The sequence below is a fragment of the Coenobita brevimanus genome, chromosome 72, assembly GCF_032717465.1.
Source record: "Coenobita brevimanus isolate Jiangsu-jjx chromosome 72, ASM3271746v2, whole genome shotgun sequence".
Lineage (NCBI taxonomy): Eukaryota > Metazoa > Arthropoda > Malacostraca > Decapoda > Coenobitidae > Coenobita > Coenobita brevimanus.
The window spans coordinates 23,510,611-23,531,007 of NC_137025.1; positions in this window are offsets into that span (position 1 = coordinate 23,510,611).

The window sequence follows — 20,397 nt, forward strand, 5'->3', positions numbered from 1 at the left end:
ACCAGGCAGTACACCTTAACACATCTATTACCTTAATTCTTAACTGTGACAATATACACAAAGAGATATTGGATATGCATAGAGACAAGAAAACACAGAATTAGCCTTTAATACAAATGGGTAGGATTACACGCACAATAGGTCACTCGTCACTTGTACACGGATTTTTGATACTAATATTACTTTACCCGGATACTATTTCTAGGCAGAGATGGCGTTTTATATACTGAGTTCGTTTCACTAGGAGAGGACGTGACCAAGAGTGGGCGGAACGAATATTACCATAAGTGGGTAGGATGCGGGTCGCGACACTCGCGAGAGTCACTTAGTCGCAGTAGCAATAGTTCCCAAGTTTCAGATGAACCCCGCACGCCTCTGACTTTAACCCACGATTTCTGTAAGTCCTCCCGTATAGTTATTGGTCTTTTCTGTTCTGCCAGGTATTGGGTCACTGTGCACTGGGTGTAACTCTAGTCACTTACGTATCACTTGGGCCTTTACTCTGTTATTTGTCACTGTACACTACTATGTTGATTGTTCACTCTACTAGCATTATTAGTGTCACTATGTACCCGTATTTTCCTTGAGTATCACCTGCTGCGGGTCCTGGGCGTGAGAGAGGGGTCCTAAGGGGAGCCCTCCTGAAGGGGGCAGCGCACTGTCCGTAGGGGTGTCACTGCCCGGGTTGTAGTCGTCATTTGGGTGCAGGAAGGCCCTCCGATCTGGGGGCCTTGACCTGGGAGGCGGCCCTCACACTGGGGTCTCGTCGGTGGGGTGCAGGCAGGCCCTCCGGTCTGGTGGCCTCGACCTGCGAGGTGGCCCTCGGGACTAGGGCCGAACAGCTGCAGGAGGCAGGCCTGGCGCCTCTGGCTCCGAGGAGAGAGGGAGCCTGGGTTGTCTGGGCCTGGGGGCTGCTGGCCAGATCTGGGAGTCCGGGGACTGCAGCCGCCTATGGGAAGAAGCGCCGTCAGGGGTGAACTGCGGCGTCGCCTCCGTCGGGTGTCCGTCAGGGACAGGGACCTCCCAGGGTTAGGTGGTAGGGCTTGGACTGGGCCACGCCACCACTCTGACAGCACCTCCGGGGAACTGCTCCTGTTGGGAGATAAAGGGCGTCCCACGCAGCCGAGAGGAAAGGGGTCGGCCGCGCAAGGGACTTCCTGCTCCGGAAGGGCCTTCAGAGTCACGAATGAGGGGCGTACGGTGGCCATTCCCTCCCCAACACGTACTGTGGCCGTGAACGCGGTTTCGTGACTCCTAGGGCTCGCAGCTGAAGGGCGTACAGTGGCCGTTCCTTCCCCGTCACGTACGGTGGCTGTGAATGCGGTGCTGCTCCCGAAGTAGGAAAAAGCAGGAGAGGGGTGCACAGGGGCAGCGCCCTCTGTGGTACATACTGAGGCCATAGCCGAGGGTCTATCTACCCTTGTATGTATTAAGGCCGTAGCCATGGGCCTGCCTGCCCTTCAGGAAGTAAATGAGGTGTTACTCCCGTAGTAGGAGGTAATAGTAGATGAGGGACGTACAGTGGCCACTCCCTCCGTGTCACATATGGTGGCCGTGATCGCGGTTCCACTAATCCTCTCTCTGCCAGTCAGGGCGTGTTCAGTAACTAACGCCCCAAGGCCGTCCCCAGAGATGGCTGTGACTGAGGGGCATACGGTGGCCACTCCCTCCCCCTTCACGTACGGTGGCCGTGATGGCGGTGTCACAGGGGGAAACAACTGAAGGGTATACAGTGACCGCTCCTTCCCTGGTACGTACGGTGGCCGTACCGCGGTGTTGCCTGGGACTGACTCTGGATCAGCCCCACCCTGAACCTGCTGAAGGCTGCCCCGCCTGCAGGGTCGTTGCCTCTTCCCGCTCACCTGGTGTTGTGACTTGCGGGGAAGAGGGACACTGGACAGAGGTGTCCTGGTGACTCTCTTGTCCTGAGTCACTAACCCCACCGTGGTGTCCTCCTGGGGTGGTGGTGGCTTGGTGGTGGGGTGGGGGGTGGTGGGATGAGTGGTCCAGCGGCGGCGGGTATTTTACAGTTCAAGGTAATTCAAAGGTGGTCTCTCAACTTGTAAAAAGAGAAGAAAACCGGATATGCCATTATGCCTTTAACCCTTAGCCGCCAGGGGGATACTTTCAAAATCAAAGCTAAACGGCCACTCGACGCATGCGCACTGAGCGGAACGGTAACTTTCAGCAGTAGTCACTCTGTGCATATGACACCTGGGCTGCGTTTCAACAGCTGGAGCGCCACGGAACGTGACCGCTTTCGAGAGCGAAAGTGTGGGGGGTGAAGGGGGGATTGTCGCGGCCTCTGTCGCGAGTGGAACTATTTGATGAGGTGGGTCTCTCTGGCGACATCTGACAGCTGTAAATGGTTTAGATCACAGTCGTGTAAAAGATAACAGAACTCTCAATGCCAGGGTATTATTCTGTGTAATTTGGGAGAGTGAACGGATTTTGAATACTAACATGTCATAAATGAAAGATTTGTTACAATACCCTCTTCATTTCAATTAAGTATTGATTTTCGGCTTAATGAAAGTAAAGGCTATGCGGATCTAAAGAGTACGGACTGAGGGTTTGTTTTCATTCCCGCAAAAATCATTCTTCCATGAAGTACCTCCTCACCTCTGCACAACGATCATATCTTCCAAAGTCATCTTTTTCCACTGTAGTCTTGCACTGCTGGGTTCATTTCGTCTTCAAAATCGGAGGAAATTACAAGAGGAAACAGCAGTGGCGAGGGCATGATTTGTTATGGTTCTTCATTACGGCTTAAATATTTCCAAAGTATTTCGGCAATATGCATTTACAATTATATTTTGCTGACAAATATTCATGTAACATTAATACTGTTGTTAGTAATGATCAAATATACATAACTGCTAAGTATATCTAGTATAAAACCGAATTCGCGCTCCAAGTATTTGGTGGTTTCACTGCTAGCCCCTCTACCCCTGGACCGCTCTGGGGCGCTGAAACGCAGCACTGGCTTCAGAGATTTTGGAAAAAATACCTTAATTCAAACCCTTATATCTGCCAAACTATAATAGCTAGAGAATCAAACCAAAGTTCATAAAACTCATCAACTCTTCCTCTTTCCAATGAAGGTATCCCGAGGTCTCTAGGTGGTCCCGTCGATGAGGAAGGATGAGTTGAAGACGAGTGGTTTTTCACGTTTTGGCGCACGGCTCCGAGCGCGGGCCACTGGCCATGGTCTTGGCCCAGCCGGCTAGCGTTGGCAGTACTGCCTGGAGTGGTGATTGTAACACTGCCCGCGCGTCCTTGGAATGGGGAAGATATCACTCGTTTTTTCTACTCCTCAACTCACCGCCGTGAAAATGAGTCCTCACCCGGTTCATATGGCGCACCCAAGAATTTACCGGCCACACCGCCATGCCACTAAGCCCCGTAGGTGTGTGGGAAAGGAAATATCTCTTTTTATTTCTGTACTCGACCACTGCTTCCGTAAATATTTCTATTAAGACACTTAGAACTGCACTTTACATCACGATTACGGGTAACTGCACTTTGACAAGTAAATGCTGTTGCTCTTTCACGCGTGATCGTAGAGTATGAGGTAATTATTTGTACTGTAAATCAGACTGCTTTTTATTCATCAGGGTTATAGTGAAAACCATGTTTTACACAACCAACATTATTTGTACTTCACATCACAGATACACTGATCCTCATATTTGGCACAATCCAACTGAGTATTGAGTGAATTTAAGTATCCCGCTCACAAGTGGTTTTCTTTCAGGTAACAGGTAGGCAAACTCAAGCTATATCCAATAATTTTCTAACCAATATCCAATAAACAGTATCAACTCCTGTATTGCACTTACTATAAATCACTTATATGCACTTGCAGAACTTTTAAAAAGACTTATATCTTAGCACTTTTTATAATTCACTTACAATATCTCACATTTCACACATTTATGAAAATACAAACTTCGGTAAATTTTTACAAGTGGACAATGCACCCCGCAGGTAGTGCAATATATTTTTCTGGTAGTTTTTGATGCGATTGGAATGTTTTTGACCTCCATTTTTGTCGGAAATGCCTATTACCCCTCTTTTCCAATCATGAACTTTGATTGGACAAGTAGGTGAAATCAAACATTTTCCGAAAAAAATGAAGTAAAAAACAACTCAAATCGCATCAAAATCCACCAGAAAAATATACTGCACCACCGGGTAACATAACGGAACAGACGAAACCTAACCAAACAGACGTAACGTAACCTCACCAAACGCACTAAACCTAACAAAACGTAACCCAGCATACCTAACCTATCCTAGGAGAATACGTAACGTAGCCTCACCCAACACACTTGTAATGCTGGGTAGAATTAGGCTCGACTTCTCGTACCTATTTTACCCAACGTGGAGCGGGGTCCTCTTTCGAGACCGGAGCTAGTGCAATAAAGAGAGGTAGGACATAAAAACCTTCGGCAACACCATACACGTATATTACCACAGTCAGACACAGGACACTTCAGCGGACATTACAACACAATATAGAGCAATACAAAAACCTTATCTAAAATATTGTGTATCTCGCAGGATACTAGCTTTCTAGATTCTAATGACAATACAACAAATCTTAGTACTAGGAGTGCAGTAAATACAGGTGCGCGCGGAGCGTGTGAGGAAGGGGGGGGTTTGTGATCCACCAGGAGGAGGTAGGGGAGACACGGAGAGTGTCTTAAAACGGCGAGGAGACAGTTATGGTAATATTGAAAGATGCCCGATATTAGCAAGGGAGTTTAGGTGTTTTCTGTTGGCGAAGATTCTTTGACAAATAACTCTGATTCTTACTTTGGCTTTACGAGCGGGAGTGAGGAATGGAGAGAGTTTAGGAGTAGCGTGCGGAGGAGAGGAATATCGTTAATACTCTCCTTCCTTGATATTTAGGTGGAAACAGGTTTCTGTAGGCACAAGCTTATTCATTACACATCTTCCAGGTATGATATGTAGACTCTCGCTTTATAACGCGTAACAACGTCGGAATACTCGTAAATACTATTCCACAATATTACTTAGAGATTAGCCAATAGAACTCCAATAATATTTTAGTCTTTCTTCTGGTTCTAGAGATGTCTTTAGAAAGATTCGGGGTGACACTCGCACGTATTTTCACTTTAGGTCTCAATCCACATTCTCGTCCTTCAACTGGATATTGTGTTCAGATTTACCTCAAATGGAGATTACATAAAGTCACTGCACAATGCTTATTCTAGGAGAGAGGGAGTCACACTTAACCTACTTCACGATTGTTACAGGGTCACTCGTATTTCCTCATGGAGAGAAACAAGGACACGTCATCGGCGATCCGGTCGGACTGAGGGCGTCGTCAGGGTGGGGCGAGCCGAGAGGGCACGGGGCGGCTCGCGAGGGCGTCCTCTCGCGTCCGGGGGTTTCCGGACTGGGCTCCGGCGCAAGGCCCGTAGGACTGGGGCCGAAGAGGTCTAGGAACCTCTGGGTCAGGTCCCGGCGTCGCGGGGGCGTGGTGAGGTCTCGCCCGGGTGTCCTAGGGAGGGCCGGAAGAGGCGACAGACTGCGGTCTCCCACGACCAGGGGCGCCGTCAGGGGAGGGCTGCTGCAGCGGCTGTCACAGGGGCCCGACAGGTGTGTCTGCTCGAAGGCCAAGCGTAGGGAACAGAGACCGGGGGAAGCAGGGAGGTCTTTCCGGGATATTCTGGAGCGAGACCCCTGAAGTTCAGTCTCCGGTTGTGGAGACGTCCCTCTCCTCACTACGCCCTGGGAGTGACCATCGATCGTCTCTACCTGGACACTGGGGGAGCGACCATTGATCGTCTCTACCCGAATATTGTGGGAGCGACCATTGATCGTCTCGACCGGAGTGCTGAGGGAGCGACCGTTGATCGTCTCTACCTGGACACTGGGGGAGCGACCATTGATCGTCTCTACCCGAGTACTGTGGGAGCGATCATTAATCGTCTCAAGCGGAGGGCCAAGGGAGCGACCATCGATCGTCTCTACCTTGGTTTTGGAGGAGCGACCATTGATCGTCTCTACCTGGGCTTTGGGGGAGCGACCATTGATCATCTCGACCGAAGGGCTAAGGGAGCGACCATTGATCGTCTCGACCGAAGGGCTAAGGGAGCGACCATTGATCGTCTCTACCTGAGCTTTGGGGGTGCGACCATTGATCGTCTCTATCTGGATTTTGGGGGAGCGACCATTGATCGTCTCTACCCGAATATTGTGGGAGCGACCGTTGATCGTCTCTACCAAGGTCCTAAGGGAGCGACTATTGATCGTCTCTACATGGATGTTATGCGAGCGACCATTGATCGTCTCTACCGGGGTCCTAAGGGACCGACCATTTATCGTCTCTACCTGGATGTTGTGGGAGCGACCATTGATCGTCTCTACCGGGGTCCTAAGGGAGCGACCATTGATCGTCTCTACCTGGACGTTGTGGGAGTGACCATTGATCGTCTCTACCTGGGAATTGTGGGAGCGACCATAGATCGTCTCTACCAAGTCACTGTGGGAGCGACCATAGATTATCTCTACCAGAGGGGCACTGCCTGGGGTGTTGTTTCTGACTCCACCCCTAGCTAACTCAGTGATTCCGCCACGCGAAGGTAGTGTCTTTCGCCTACGGTGGCGGCAGCGTGGTGGTTGAATGTCACAGGGGCGCACGGCCCGGGCTGACATGCGTTGTTGTTGCCCGGAGTGGTGGTGGCTAGTGGCGGCTACCCAGTGGGGTCCGAGTGGGTGTGTCGGCATTCTCGTGGGCGAACTCCGTTGTTTCTGGTTCGCCCTGTCATCGGGGATACTATGGTATTCTCCGGGAGTTTCTTCGGGAGTACCGTATATGCGTCTGTTAAAGCCATGCATTTCACCACCGTGTTCTTGAAAAAAGTCACGTCCCTGTGGCTGGAGGTGGAACGCTAGAGTGTTGGGGGTGGTGTAAACGGGCTGGAGATGTCGGAGTGTGTTCTGCCAGGCGACAGTGTAGGAATTTTCCTCCTGTGTTTGGTCATAGGTGAGGAAGAGGGCAGAGGGGGCGGTGGTGGACTGGAGGATATTTAACAGGTGGTGTGGCCTGCGGAGTCGGTGGTTCTTGGTAAAGGTGGGGACCCGTACGGCCCGCTTAATCCTCATGTTGCTTGGTGTGGCTGTCGGTGTGGTTGGAGGTTGAATGCTGGATAGAGTGGGTGAAGGCCGGATTTTGTGTCGCGGTAATGTGGCGTTGAGTCTCTGGGGAGTACAGGTAGGAGAGATTTGGGCCTGATGTAGCTTGACGGTGTGTGTGTATCGGGCGGGTGGGCATAAGAGTCGGCCGGAGGGGGTGGTGGTGGTGGTTCTGAGGGTGGGTGTGGGTGGGGAAGCAGGCGTGCGGGGTGGGCGGGGTCGGTTAGCGCGGGCCGTCGCGCGCGTTGGGGACGCGGAAGAAGGTGAGAACGTCGGAGTGGGCGTGCGTAGGTGTGGAGGGGAGAGGGCGGTGGTAGTGGGTTGTCCTGCGGGGGTGGCGGGGTGGGAGGGGCACGTGGGCTTGGGTGGAAAGGGTGAGGCGGCGGAGGGAAGGGGTGAGGGTGAGCGAGGCATGGCGGGTGAGATGTCAGGTGTGGTGCAGGGGGTGGTGGAGGCAGTGGAGGCTGAGGTGGTAGGGGAGGTGGAGGGGGATGGCGAGGAGGAACCATCGCACTCGTATGTGGAAGTGACAGGCGGTGCGGGAGCAGGGGGGGGTTGGGGTTGTGAGGTCGGTAGTGGTGGTGAGGTGGCAGGAGAGTTGGCTTGGAGGGTAGGTGGCGAGGAGGGAGTGCGATCTTGTGGTGACATCCCGGTGTTTGGTGGTGGAGTGGTCTGGGCGGTAGCAGGGCTCTGTGCTAGTGGTGTGGGGTGGGCGGTGGGTACGAAGCTAGGGGATGGTGCGGGTGTGGGGGCGATGGCGGACGGTGTGCGGTGCTGAACCCGTGGTGGCCTGGCAGGGGCTGTGGAGTGGGATGTGGCAGGTGGGGTGTGCCGTCGGAGCCGAGGAAAGGTGGGGTGAAGTGTAGGGGGAGAGACGGTGGTGGTGGGGAGATGCGGTCTTGCGGGGTTGTTTGAATGCTCGGGGATGAGGAGGAGGGTGTGATAGGGAAGGTGAATGAGTTAACCTTGTGGGCGGGGAAAGCGAACGGTGGTGAAGTGATGGCGGTGGGTGGCATGGGGTGGGAAGTGGAAGGCAGTAGACGGGGGGAGGTGGTTTTAGGAAGTAGGTTAGGGGATGTGGAGAGGGTCCTAGGAGGCCTGTGAAGAGGGAGGCCGGTTTTGTGTTGCGGGAGTATAGTGGTGTGTGGGGTGGGAAGGTTAGAACTAGGGGCAGGAATAGGGGAAGGTAGAACAGAAGAGATAGTGAGAGGGGGGGAAAAGGAAAGATAACGTTCTCCCCTGTCATAGACTGGGGGTGAGGTGAGGTGGCCCCCGCCATTACGGTGGGATGCGGGGGCAGGGGGGCACTTTTTGTTTTTCCCTTTTTGTTTTTTCTTCCCCTGGGGCTTAGGGGAATTTGCGTATGGTGGGGAGGTTTGTAAGCACCCTCGTGTCATTTGGCTGCACTGGGCAGCTTCTAGCTGCTCACGGATGTCGTGGATCGGACATCCGTGGTAGCACGGAGAAAATTCCCACGGGTTGATGGTGATGAGGTCAACGGGGAATTGATTTATTTCGCAGATGCATTGAGGGGCGGCATGGACGGCTAAAAGGCGCCTCATTAATCTGATATCTCTATCCATGTCTCCTGTTGGATCATGGATAGTGAAGTGTTGTCTTACAACACTTGGGAGTACTCTGAGCAGAGTATTAAATGTATGCTGATCCCGGGTTTCTTCATCTGCCTCTGGGCAGGCAGCAGTAACCAGGCGTCTTGCCTGTAACAGGGTATTATCTAAATCCCCGTCATAAGTAAAATTTTCCAATTTGGATAGAGCCACCACTTTCCCTAGTGATGGGGTGATGGCTTGGACCGCGAACTTGGTAAAGTTCTGCCAGGTGAGTTCTGGGACAATTTTTGGCGCAATATTCGCTGCGGCTTTACCCAGTAGTGGTAGTGTGACTGCAATTTTTTGTTGGTCATTATCGAAGCCAATATCTAGTAAGGGTTTAACTATTGCAAGATATGTGTGTATGTCATACTGGTCAGGGTCAAACTTGGGTAACTGAACGTGCGGTTTAGTTGCCATTTTCCCAAATATTTCCTGTTTACCTCTCTTCTACGCTCGGATCTAGAACCACCGCTGGCCACCAGTGTAATGCTGGGTAGAATTAGGCTCGACTTATCATACCTATTTTACCCAACGTGGAGCGGGGTCCTCTTTCGAGACCGGAGCTAGTGCAATAAAGAGAGGTAGGACATAAAAACCTTCGGCAACACCATACACGTATATTACCACAGTCAGACACAGGACACTTCAGCGGACATTACAACACAATATAGAGCAATACAAAAACCTTATCTAAAATATTGTGTAACTCGCAGGATACTAGCTTTCTAGATTCTAATGACAATACAACAAATCTTAGTACTAGGAGTGCACTAAATACAGGTGCGCGCGGAGCGCGTGAGGAGGGGGGGGGTTTGTGATCCACCAGGAGGAGGTAGGGGAGACACAGAGAGTGACTTAAAACGGCGAGGAGACAGTTATGGTAATACTGAAAGATGCCCGATATTAGCAAGGGAGTTTAGGTGTTTTCTGTTGGCGAAGATTCTTTGACAAATAACTCTGATTCTTACTTTGGCTTTACGAGCGGGAGTGAGGAATGGAGAGAGTTTAGGAGTAGCGTGCGGAGGAGGGGAATATCGTTAATACTCTCCTTCCTTGATATTTAGGTGGAAACAGGTTTCTGTAGGCACAAGCTTATTCATTACACATCTTCCAGGTATGATATGTAGACTCTCGCTTTATAACGCGTAACAACGTCGGAATACTCGTAAATACTATTCCACAATATTACTTAGAGATTAGCCAATAGAACTCCAATAATATTTTAGTCTTTCTTCTGGTTCTAGAGATATGTCTTTAGAAAGATTCGGGGTGACACTCGCACGTATTTTCACTTTAGGTCTCAATCCACATTCTCGTCCTTCAACTGGATATTGTGTTCTGATTTACCCCAATGGAGATTACATAAAGTCACTGCACAATGCTTATTCTAGGAGAGAGGGAGTCACACTTAACCTACTTCACGATTGTTACAGGGTCACTCGTATTTCCTCATGGAAACAAGGACACGTCATCGGCGATCCGGTCGGACTGAGGGCGTCGTCAGGGTGGGGCGAGCCAAGAGGGCATGGGGCGGCTCGCGAGGGCGTCCTCTCGCGTCCGGGGGTTTCCGGACTGGGCTCCGGCGCAAGGCCCGTAGGACTGGGGCCGAAGAGGTCTAGGAACCTCTGGGTCAGGTCCCGGCGTCGCGGGGGCGTGGTGAGGTCTCGCCCGGGTGTCCTAGGGAGGGCCGGAAGAGGCGACAGACTGCGGTCTCCCACGACCAGGGGCGCCGTCAGGGGAGGGCTGCGGCAGCGGCTGTCACAGGGGCCCGACAGGTGTGTCTGCTCGAAGGCCAAGCGTAGGGAACAGAGACCGGGGGAAGCAGGGAGGTCTTTCCGGGATATTCTGGAGCGAGACCCCTGAAGTTCAGTCTCCGGTTGTGGAGACGTCCCTCTCCTCATTACGCCCTGGGAGCGACCATCGATCGTCTCTACCTGGACACTGGGGGAGCGACCATTGATCGTCTCTACCCGAATATTGTGGGAGCGACCATTGATCATCTCTACCTGGACATTATGGGAGCGACCATTGATCGTCTCTACCGGGGTCCTAAGGGATCGACCATTGATCATCTCTACCTGGATGTTGTGGGAGCGACCATTGATCGTCTCTACCGGGGTCCTAAGGGAGCGACCATTGATCGTCTCTACCGGGGTCCTAAGGGGGCGACCATTGATCATCTCTACCTGGGAATTGTGGGAGCGACCATAGATCGTCTCTACCAAGTCACTGTGGGAGCGACCATAGATCGTCTCTACCAGGGGGGCGCTGCCTGGAGTGTTGTTTCTGACTCCACCCCTAGCTAACTCAGTGATTCCGCCACGCGAAGGTAGTGTCTTTTGCCTACGGTGGCAGCGGCGTGGTGGTTGAATGTCACAGGGGCGCACGGCCCGGGCTGACATGCGTTGTTGTTGCCCGGAGTGGTGGTGGCTAGTGGCGGCTACCCCGTGGGGTCCGAGTGGGGGTGTCGGCATTCTCGTGGGCAAACTCCGTTGTTTCTGGTTCGCCCTGTCGTCGGGGATACTATGGTATTCTCCGGGAGTTTCTTCAGGAGTACCGTATATGCGTCTGTTAAAGCCACGCATTTCAACACTAAACCAAACCAAACCTACCCCAACCTACCCTACCTATCCTAAGGGAATACGTTACGTAACCTCACCAAACAGTAAACCTAACCAAACCTACCCCAATATACCTAACCAATCCTAGGGGAATGCTTACCCTTGAGATACGCTTGTCCAGGACGAGGGTCGTCTGGCAATAACGTCGTGGTTCCAGAACCTTTGAATCCAGTGGTTTATGAACAATATAATTTTTCAAGCCAGAAGGTGTGCGTTGTCCAGAAAAGTTCATTTGCAGTTAGAAACACAAAAACTACACTACCCGTTTCTTGGTTTTTGCGTACTTTTTGTACCAACCACAGTACGACTGATGTCTGTCTTTTCAAAATTTACAAGGTTCCTGACAGTCTGGGCAATAAACTTCCGATTTCGAGTGGAAACGCTTTATCACTCGTAGATAATCGGTATCACACCAGGGACACACAGCACGTCTTTCTTCTTCAAAGGCCATAGCGAGAAGGATTTGAATTTTCCACCCACATTAAATAAAAAAAGCGCGATTTATAATAATTGGCCAAATTCCATCACGTGACCTAAAGTAGGCATATGAATGGGTGATACAAACCTACGAGACGCATGCGCAGTCGAAGGGAAGAGAAACAAACGTACGAACGCACGCACTTTTTACCCGGAGTGGCCGAGTGAAGATCCAAGGTAGGTTTATTTGGGAATTTTAAATTAAATTCATTACCTCTGAAAATATCAATTTCCGAATGGAGTAATGGGGGTTCTTTGTGATCCTTAGGGACTATACTATACGTTAATGGCGCTAAAATTACAAAACTGCATATTGTCCACTTGTAAAATAATACCCAAACTTCTGCCCGGCTGTACACTATTTACACTTCCCCACACATATGCTCAGTACTCATACCACTCCCGAAGGTCCTGGTTGTGGAAATTCTGCCCTTGTAGTGGAAGGCTGTGTGGGGGAGTGCTGAAGGAAGATACGTCGGCAAGCAGGCGGTGAGAGTGGGGGGGAAACGGCTCTGCAGCGTTTTTTTTCCGCAGATGACCGCCAGGTCCTGGGTCATCTTGCACCTTCTCATCGCTGAAATTATCACTCTCGTAGACTGTCCCTTCCTCCTGGAGAAGTCGGAGAGCCCTCTCTGGCGCCGGAGAGCGAGTAGGGGTTGGAGGGCGAGAGACCTCGCTCACCACGTGGTAGCTTTTTTTCTCCTCAGAGGACGTACTCATGCTGAGTGTACGAGAGGAGACAGTATCGTCAACCGCACGTCCTATGGCACTATCACTAGGTCCTTTAACTGGCACTAAGGGCTGAACTTTAGTGGGGGTTGATGAGGCAATCGGCCTTTCATGCGGTGTGACGGAATCGGACGATGTCAAGGAAGATGACATAGCTCCTCTCGCTACTACTGCCGAATACAAACTGATTCACTGAACCGCGCAACCGCAGGGCAGTGTTGCCACACTTTTGGATGGGAATTATCGTACCAGCTCTTCAAAATTATCGTTTTCTCGGTAGAATTATTGTACATTATTAAATTCACTTTTATAGTGTTTAATAATCTGATGCATTGAAAAACTGTCGCCGATACCTTGGTGTATTTACTGAAAACTTACCCAGTACAATAAATCTTCATCAGTACCTTAATTTTGTAAGGTACTGACGTATATTTTGGTATATATTTATCACTATTTTGTATCAGACTAATTAGGGCACACCATGAAAATCGCATAATAATATTAGTATAATAACATAATCATATCCTTTATTACAAAAGTAATGTTACAAGAAATAGTCTTTGTGTCACTCCAGAAAATCAGTCTTATTAGCAGCAGAATGCAGTCCATAAAACTTAAACAGATAACTCTTAGAAATGAGCTTCCTTTTGCAGATGATGACTCACCAAGACAATAGAAGTATTTTCAGTGATCACCATTACATTAACCCTTAAGATCACTAATCTGTCAAATTGTGCAACAACTGTGCATGATTAGCTGTGTGTGCTACAAAATTTACTGCCATGCTAGCTTTCAACCCAAAATTATCGTACAAACTGTACGATAATAGAAAATGATATTGTACATCGTACCAAAGGCAATATTATCGTACGTGTGGCAATACTGCCGCGGGGTACCCACCTGGGGGTCCTACCTACCCTGTAGGTATCACAAAAAATGGGTCCTCTCTCAAACAGTGGTGGGAAGGTGAGAGCAGTATATCAAGTCAACCGGCGGCCCTCCGCACCCTGATTCCTGTCGTGCATACACGTCAGCCAGTGGATAGGGTTTAATGGTCTGACACATAACCAATGTGGCTGACAGATGGTTTTGTAATGGTTATGAATAGGTCTGATACAGCAGTACATATTTACATGAATCAACACATACCCAGCAAACAATGAAATGGCAGGCCAGCACTGGCATATAACAGAACTAAGGAAAAACGGCAACCTTGCACTGGCCCAATTCCTGGCCATAATATTCTGTTTATATCAGCAGGCCAGGGATGTAAAACTTGTGTTGGGCCGATATATAAAACTTTTTTTTCCGACGCTATGAGCTGAAACGGCAACCAGACATTGGACCGATTCCTGGCAGTAGTGTAATCGGCCCGTGCAAGCCGACTGGATGCAAACATGCTTTACAGACATGTGACACTGGTTCAACCACAGCACCCTTTGTGTCCGCCAATGCAGTACGTGGCATGAAAAATGCTCTCAAAGTTTATTATCCTGGCGGGGAGCGAACACTCGTTCTTCAGCGTACGAAAAAGCACACTTTACCACTGTACGACAGAGACCCCATATGTTTATAATATGGGGTCTCTGGTACAGTGGTAAAGCGTGCGTTTTCGTACACTGAAGAACGAGGGCTCCCTTTGGGAGCATTTTTCATGCCACGTACTGCATTGGCGGACACAAGGGGTGCTGTAGTTGAACCAGTGTCGCATACTGTAAAGCATGTTTGCAACCAGTCGGCTTGCACGGGCCGATTACACTTGGTTCACAGCTTACACACACATCAAAGCCACTCCAACACAACAATTAGCCTTACAAGCACTTCTCACCCTACATACAGTCTCTACCAGACAGCCTAAGCCACTTGGTAGAGATACATTGGCTGTATCGTCCCCACTTCGGTCGGGATAGGCCGGTCCTGCAGTGGACACTTAAACGGCTGATGATATATATATATATATATATATATATATATATATATATATATATATATATATATATATATATATATATATATATATATATATATATATAATGGGCCTATTGGTGTAAAACATGTATTGGACGGATATACTGTATTAATATGACTTTTTTCGAAAACTGGGTCACGAATGGTAATAATATGGTGGGCCAACGTATGTATTGCTGATCGCGCCAATCAAGCAGCTAACAACTGAGTGATATATATCATCCATCGCAGATCATTTTCATATATTGGATAATTGTAATATATTTTATAGTATATAGATATTTCGACACAGACGGGAGTGTTCCTCAGGCGAGTGTCTTGTTATAAAACGAAAGTCTTTTTTTGGTAATGTTTTTGTGGAACTGAACTTGTTTTCAGCTTACTACATCATAATTGATAATGTTAAAGGGACATTGGTATACGCACAAAATATATGCTATTGGGTATATATATAAAATGGTCAGATTTGCTCTACTGACTGTAATAGTTAACTGTGGCTCATTGGTAAGATGCACGTATTTGATGTGTTGGAGGCAAGGGCTTAAGTCCCACACTAGACAGTTAACTTGTTTGATTTCAGACATTTCATCTCTTGGCAGGTATGCAGGACAGACGGAGATACTGAGCTGGCAACATAGTGTGTGTTCATAATTGTACTGTATGTAACTTGGGTAAGAGAGACTCCACTCAGTAAATCAGCTGTTGTGGATTGTGCGGTAGGCATTGAGAACATCAAAGGTTCAAATCTCGATTTTTTTTTTTTAGAAGTATTTAAAGGATAAAAGTTTACAATGTTATTCATTCAAAGGAAGAAAATGTAAATTTCAAGATATGTTAATTTCGAGCAATCCAGACACATTTGTAAATTGGCCCGATCACACCCGATTCAGATTTAATTACTGGCTTCCAATACAGACATGATGCTGGGCCAGAACAGAACCGAATCTGGATCTACGTGCAAACGGTTGTCGGCACTTGCATTGGAACGATTCTGGCTTGCCTGTACCATTCCAACACCACGTGCCATCGCAAGCCAGCATCGATACAGTTCTGATCCAACATAATCATGTTTGTTGGGAACCTATGGGATTTATCCCGACTAGTACCTGGCATCCCAAGTGCAAGCCCAAATTTTCCCTTTTACGACAATTTTGATCTACTAAAAACATACATATGGTACTGTTATGGTAAGTATCAGAAACACACATTGGCGTGGTTAGCGTAATAGAAGGTGATGAAAGGCACACAATAAGGAAGGAACGTGTACCATAGAGAGACCTGAGATGGACTTCAGTTAAGGGGCTCCAAGGCTGTGGGGTGGAGATTTAGTGGTTTCCACCACCTGGGACTAACTCCTTGAGTAAGGCCTCATCTCTGCACCATTACCTGTTGCTGGCAGAAACCAGCTCAGGTGTGCGATTACACTGTTTTTGAGTCGAAAAATATGCTATAACAGCTGGCGTGCAGATTTTTCATCTTGCAGTGACAATGAAGATTACCATAACCAAGAAATCACTGTACAGTACTTGATCAATGCACGACCTCAATATTTTAAGGTCATTCAGCGTAACCATACACCGGCTGAAAAAAATATTGCATTATTATTATTATTATTATTACATTATTATTATTATTATTATTATTATTATTATTATTATTATTATTTTGACAATTATTTTATGAAAATAATAGGCTATTACTAACCACTCATTGTATATCTAATGGTCCATACTTTACTGTATATGGCCATTTGACATGTTATCAGACTCCGAAAGTATTTCATCCTTTTGTCTTTATCCACATCTTGATGACTTCAATCAGGTGAGATGCAGATGAGGTGTCTGGAGAAGTTATGTTTTGTTTCATATGTGACCAAACATTTTCAACTGAAATCAAGTCTTGGTTGTTCTCCATCCATTACATATTATGAATATTGTTATCATTTAAACACTTGAGCACTTTTCAAGACCAATGACACAGTCCACTATCCTGCATAAAGCTGTTACAACCATGAATGTCATAAAGTCCATGGAAATGCTGTCCTAACACCTGTAAATACTGGTCATTGTTCATTGTAGCACTCTGTAGGAAGAAATACAAGCTCCTTCTCCTCCTAACACCATTAAAAGAGTGCCAGATCATAGCATGATTTGAGTGTTTCTTAGTTTCCTGGTGTACAGATGGCCATAAGTGCTGACTGTTTGTGGATTCCTTACCCTAGCACCACTCACTTTAGCATACTGAAATGAGCCCTCATCCCACCATATGATATGCCCACTGCTCTAGTGTTCAAAGGCGATATTTTTGGACAAATTCAGTCTGACATCATGGCAACAAGCCAGTTCATTTAATATGGAGATGATGATGACTAATATTGTGTGGTACATATCCCAGGATATCAGAATGTTTTTTTTTTTTTTTTTTTGTAACTGCTGCTGTCATGCCAGAGTCATGAGTACTTTTTCCCTGAGAGGAGTATCTGTGACCTTAGAAGTCTTGTGTGGTTGAACTGCTGGCAGGCCACTTAATGAAGCCTTCTGTCTTCAGTGTTGCACTTGCAGTCTGGCAGTTTTTTTTTTTTTTTTTTTTTTACAAGGCCCTTTTCTTAAGTAAGGATTCTGACGTTTTCCTCATATGACATGCTTTTCTTTGCTATTTTGAGCAAGGACTGGGAAAAATAAGGGGGTCCTCAAAAAAAAAAAAAAAAAAAAAAAAAAAAAAAGGACAGGGTTGGAACAGTGTACATCCATCCTCCCCTGATGGAAGTTCCATGAGCACTGAAAGCTTGTGGCAGGCTGGGGGAGCGGGTTGAATCAGTGGTAAGACGTGTGACTTAAGATCGCGAGGTCGAGAGTTCTCGCCACGCCTGGGTGGCTGCCTCTGCTGGGAAGGGTAGCGCTCTCCTGTAACCCCTGCAGGGTCATATGATCTATTTAGGTCTAGTTCAGGGAAATAATCCCATGTGGCAGGCTGTGTGTGACAATGGATCTAGAAGAGTCACCAAGTACAGTCAAACATCGATTGGTGAATTGCAGAGGTAAGAAAATGCAGAAAATAATGTAAAACTTTGTCTCTGTCTCAAACGGATGAGTGTTGAAAAATTTTTGTTGAGCGTGTACATTGTGTGACTTCACTTCTCAAAAACCATAATTTTACTCATTGCTTTAATCACTATCAGTCTTTGTTTCTTACATTTTCATATTTATTTACCAAGTGTGGCAGTTCCCACTCATCTTCACTTAATAAAGTATCATCAAACAACGCAACAGGCAACTTCCATGTCCTACCTTCGCTGCGTGAGGACACTGACATGAACTACCTTATCCTGTACAGTAATACCCCGACATACGATACCCGTAGATGCTATACCCCGGCTTAGCGATGGGGGTACAAATACCACCAGGCCCCGATACCTGATGGGCGAGCCCCAGTTAAACGATGGGCCCTCAGATGTCGCTCCCACATACAACAGACCGAAATTTTGAATCGCGCACGTTCCCGTGGCCAACTGAGCCCGCCCGCCTCTCAGGATGAACAGAAATGCTCACGTAGGCCCCATAGCCATTGCTTACCCCGCACTCACCCATATCACTCTTCTTGCATCGGCCATCTCAAAGTGAGGATCTCCCTTACGCTCATCCGCCATGCATCGTGTTGCATCACGACTGTTACGCAAGTTGCTATTGTAGTGCATCGTAACTGTGTTCGAGCAGTGCTGTGAGTAGAGCAGTGGTACTAATCGTGTGTGGAGTGCAATATTGTGTGATTATGGGCCCAAAAAAGTGTGATAATGTCTGGTAAGGGTGCTGCATCACAACTCCTCTGATCACAACAAGCCTACATCTTTTCTATCCTTAATGACCTAGAGCAGCTTGTACAGCACCCTACCCGTATCCCTTACCACCTTGGAGAGAGTTCCAACATGCTTGACCTCTTCCTTACAACTAATCCTTCTGTTTACACTGTTAATCTTTCCTCTCTGTTGAACTCCTCCGATCACAACCTTATTATCTTAACCTGTCCTGTCGCTCTGGTACAGCCTGTGGATCCTCCAAAGAAACGTTTTCTATGGCACTTTGGAGCTGCAGATTGGGAGGCTCTCAGGCAGTACTTTGATTTTCCATGGAATGATTATTGCTTCCATGGTCGAAAGCCATTTGAGTATGCCTTGTGCATTATGGAGGTTACTCTCTTGGACATGGAAACATACATTCCCTTCTCATATCCTTTGACTAATGCAAGAAAGCCTTGTTCTAATGCTGTCTGCAACAAGAAGAGGGCCTATAAAAGGTACCAGATCCAACCCACCCCTGAATCACATCTTGTTTATGTTTCTGCCCGGAATCGTGCTAAGTCTGTTCGTTGCTCTGCTAAAAATAATTTCATCCATACTAAAAGCTCTCAAGTCTCCAGGGGGGGCGCGGTAGCACAGTGGTAGTGCGCTGGACTTGTAATCAGGGGATTGCAATTTCGAGCCTCGCCCGGGCTGCCGTGCCGGGAGGGGTAGCTCCCTCCTGTAACCCTAGCGGGGCTATATAGTCCAATACAGGGCTTAGCTCGGGGGAACTCCATTTCTCCCATTTTTTCTCAAGTCTCCAACTCAAATTCTTCCCGCTTCTTCTGGCATCTTGCCAAAAACCTTACTATCAATTTTACCTCATCATTCTTCCCTCCTCTTTTCTACTCTGATGGCTCTGTAGCTATTTGTTCTACTGATAAGATCTTTCACTCAGACTTTCTCCTCCAATTCCACCTTAGACGATTCCGGTGCTGTTCCTCCATCACTTCGCCCCTCAGACATCCTCATGGCTGACATTAAAATTTCTTCAGCTGATGTATTTTCTGCCGTCACTGGCCTTAACCCCTTAACCACGAGTGTCATTCCAGAATGACATTGCAAAAACTGGACCAAACCGCGGGTGTCATTCTGGAATGTTTGTGAATATTTTGAATACCGCACGTTTTTCCGCGCACCAATTGTTTCAAGGGAGAGTAGCTATTAAGTTCTTTCACTCCAGCCGACCCCCACCTCCCTCCTCCCACCCCCCGGGCCCCCCACCCTACCCCTGACCAAACACGCATCAGTATCTGTCCAGCTTCGTGAGTGACAACAGCACTGATGTGGCAGTGAAGTGCGGGCAATTACAGTGCCTTTTACCTGCCTCAGTGAACACAGAGTGGGTGTTTATCGTATATGCAGTGTTCATATATGTTTATAGTATTATTATCAGAATGAGGTTGGCATTTGGTAATGGTGTGTGAACGAAAAATAGTGATTTTAGATCGCTCACTTCTAATGGCAATGTCCATCCAGTGATAGTCAACGAAATCATGAAACCTACATCATTGCAAAGCCGAAGGTTAGTACTTTCTAATGGTACCTTATTCTTTGCTCTAGATTTATTCTGTGCAGAGTTGTAAAGGTTTAAAGTTTGTTTACATTTTGGCTGGAACCCCCGCGGGGGGGGCCAGTTGGGTCAAAACGATGCCCGCGGTTAAAGGGTTAATACTAACAAGGCGTATGGGCCTGATGGAGCCCCTCCTGTTGTCCTCAAAGAATTGTGCTTCAGTGCTCACACCTTGCCTTGGTGAACTCTTTCGCCTTTGTCTGTCAACTTGTACCTTTCCTTCTTGCTGGAAGATTGTTCTTTTTCAGCCAGTCCCAAAGAAGGGTGACCATTCGCAGCCCTCTAACTATCGTCCAATTGCTTTCACATCCTGTGTCTCAAAAATTTTCGAGTCAATTCTTAACAGAAAAATTTTAAAGCATCTTTCCTATCACCACCTTCTTTCTGATCATCAGTATGGGTTCCGTCAGG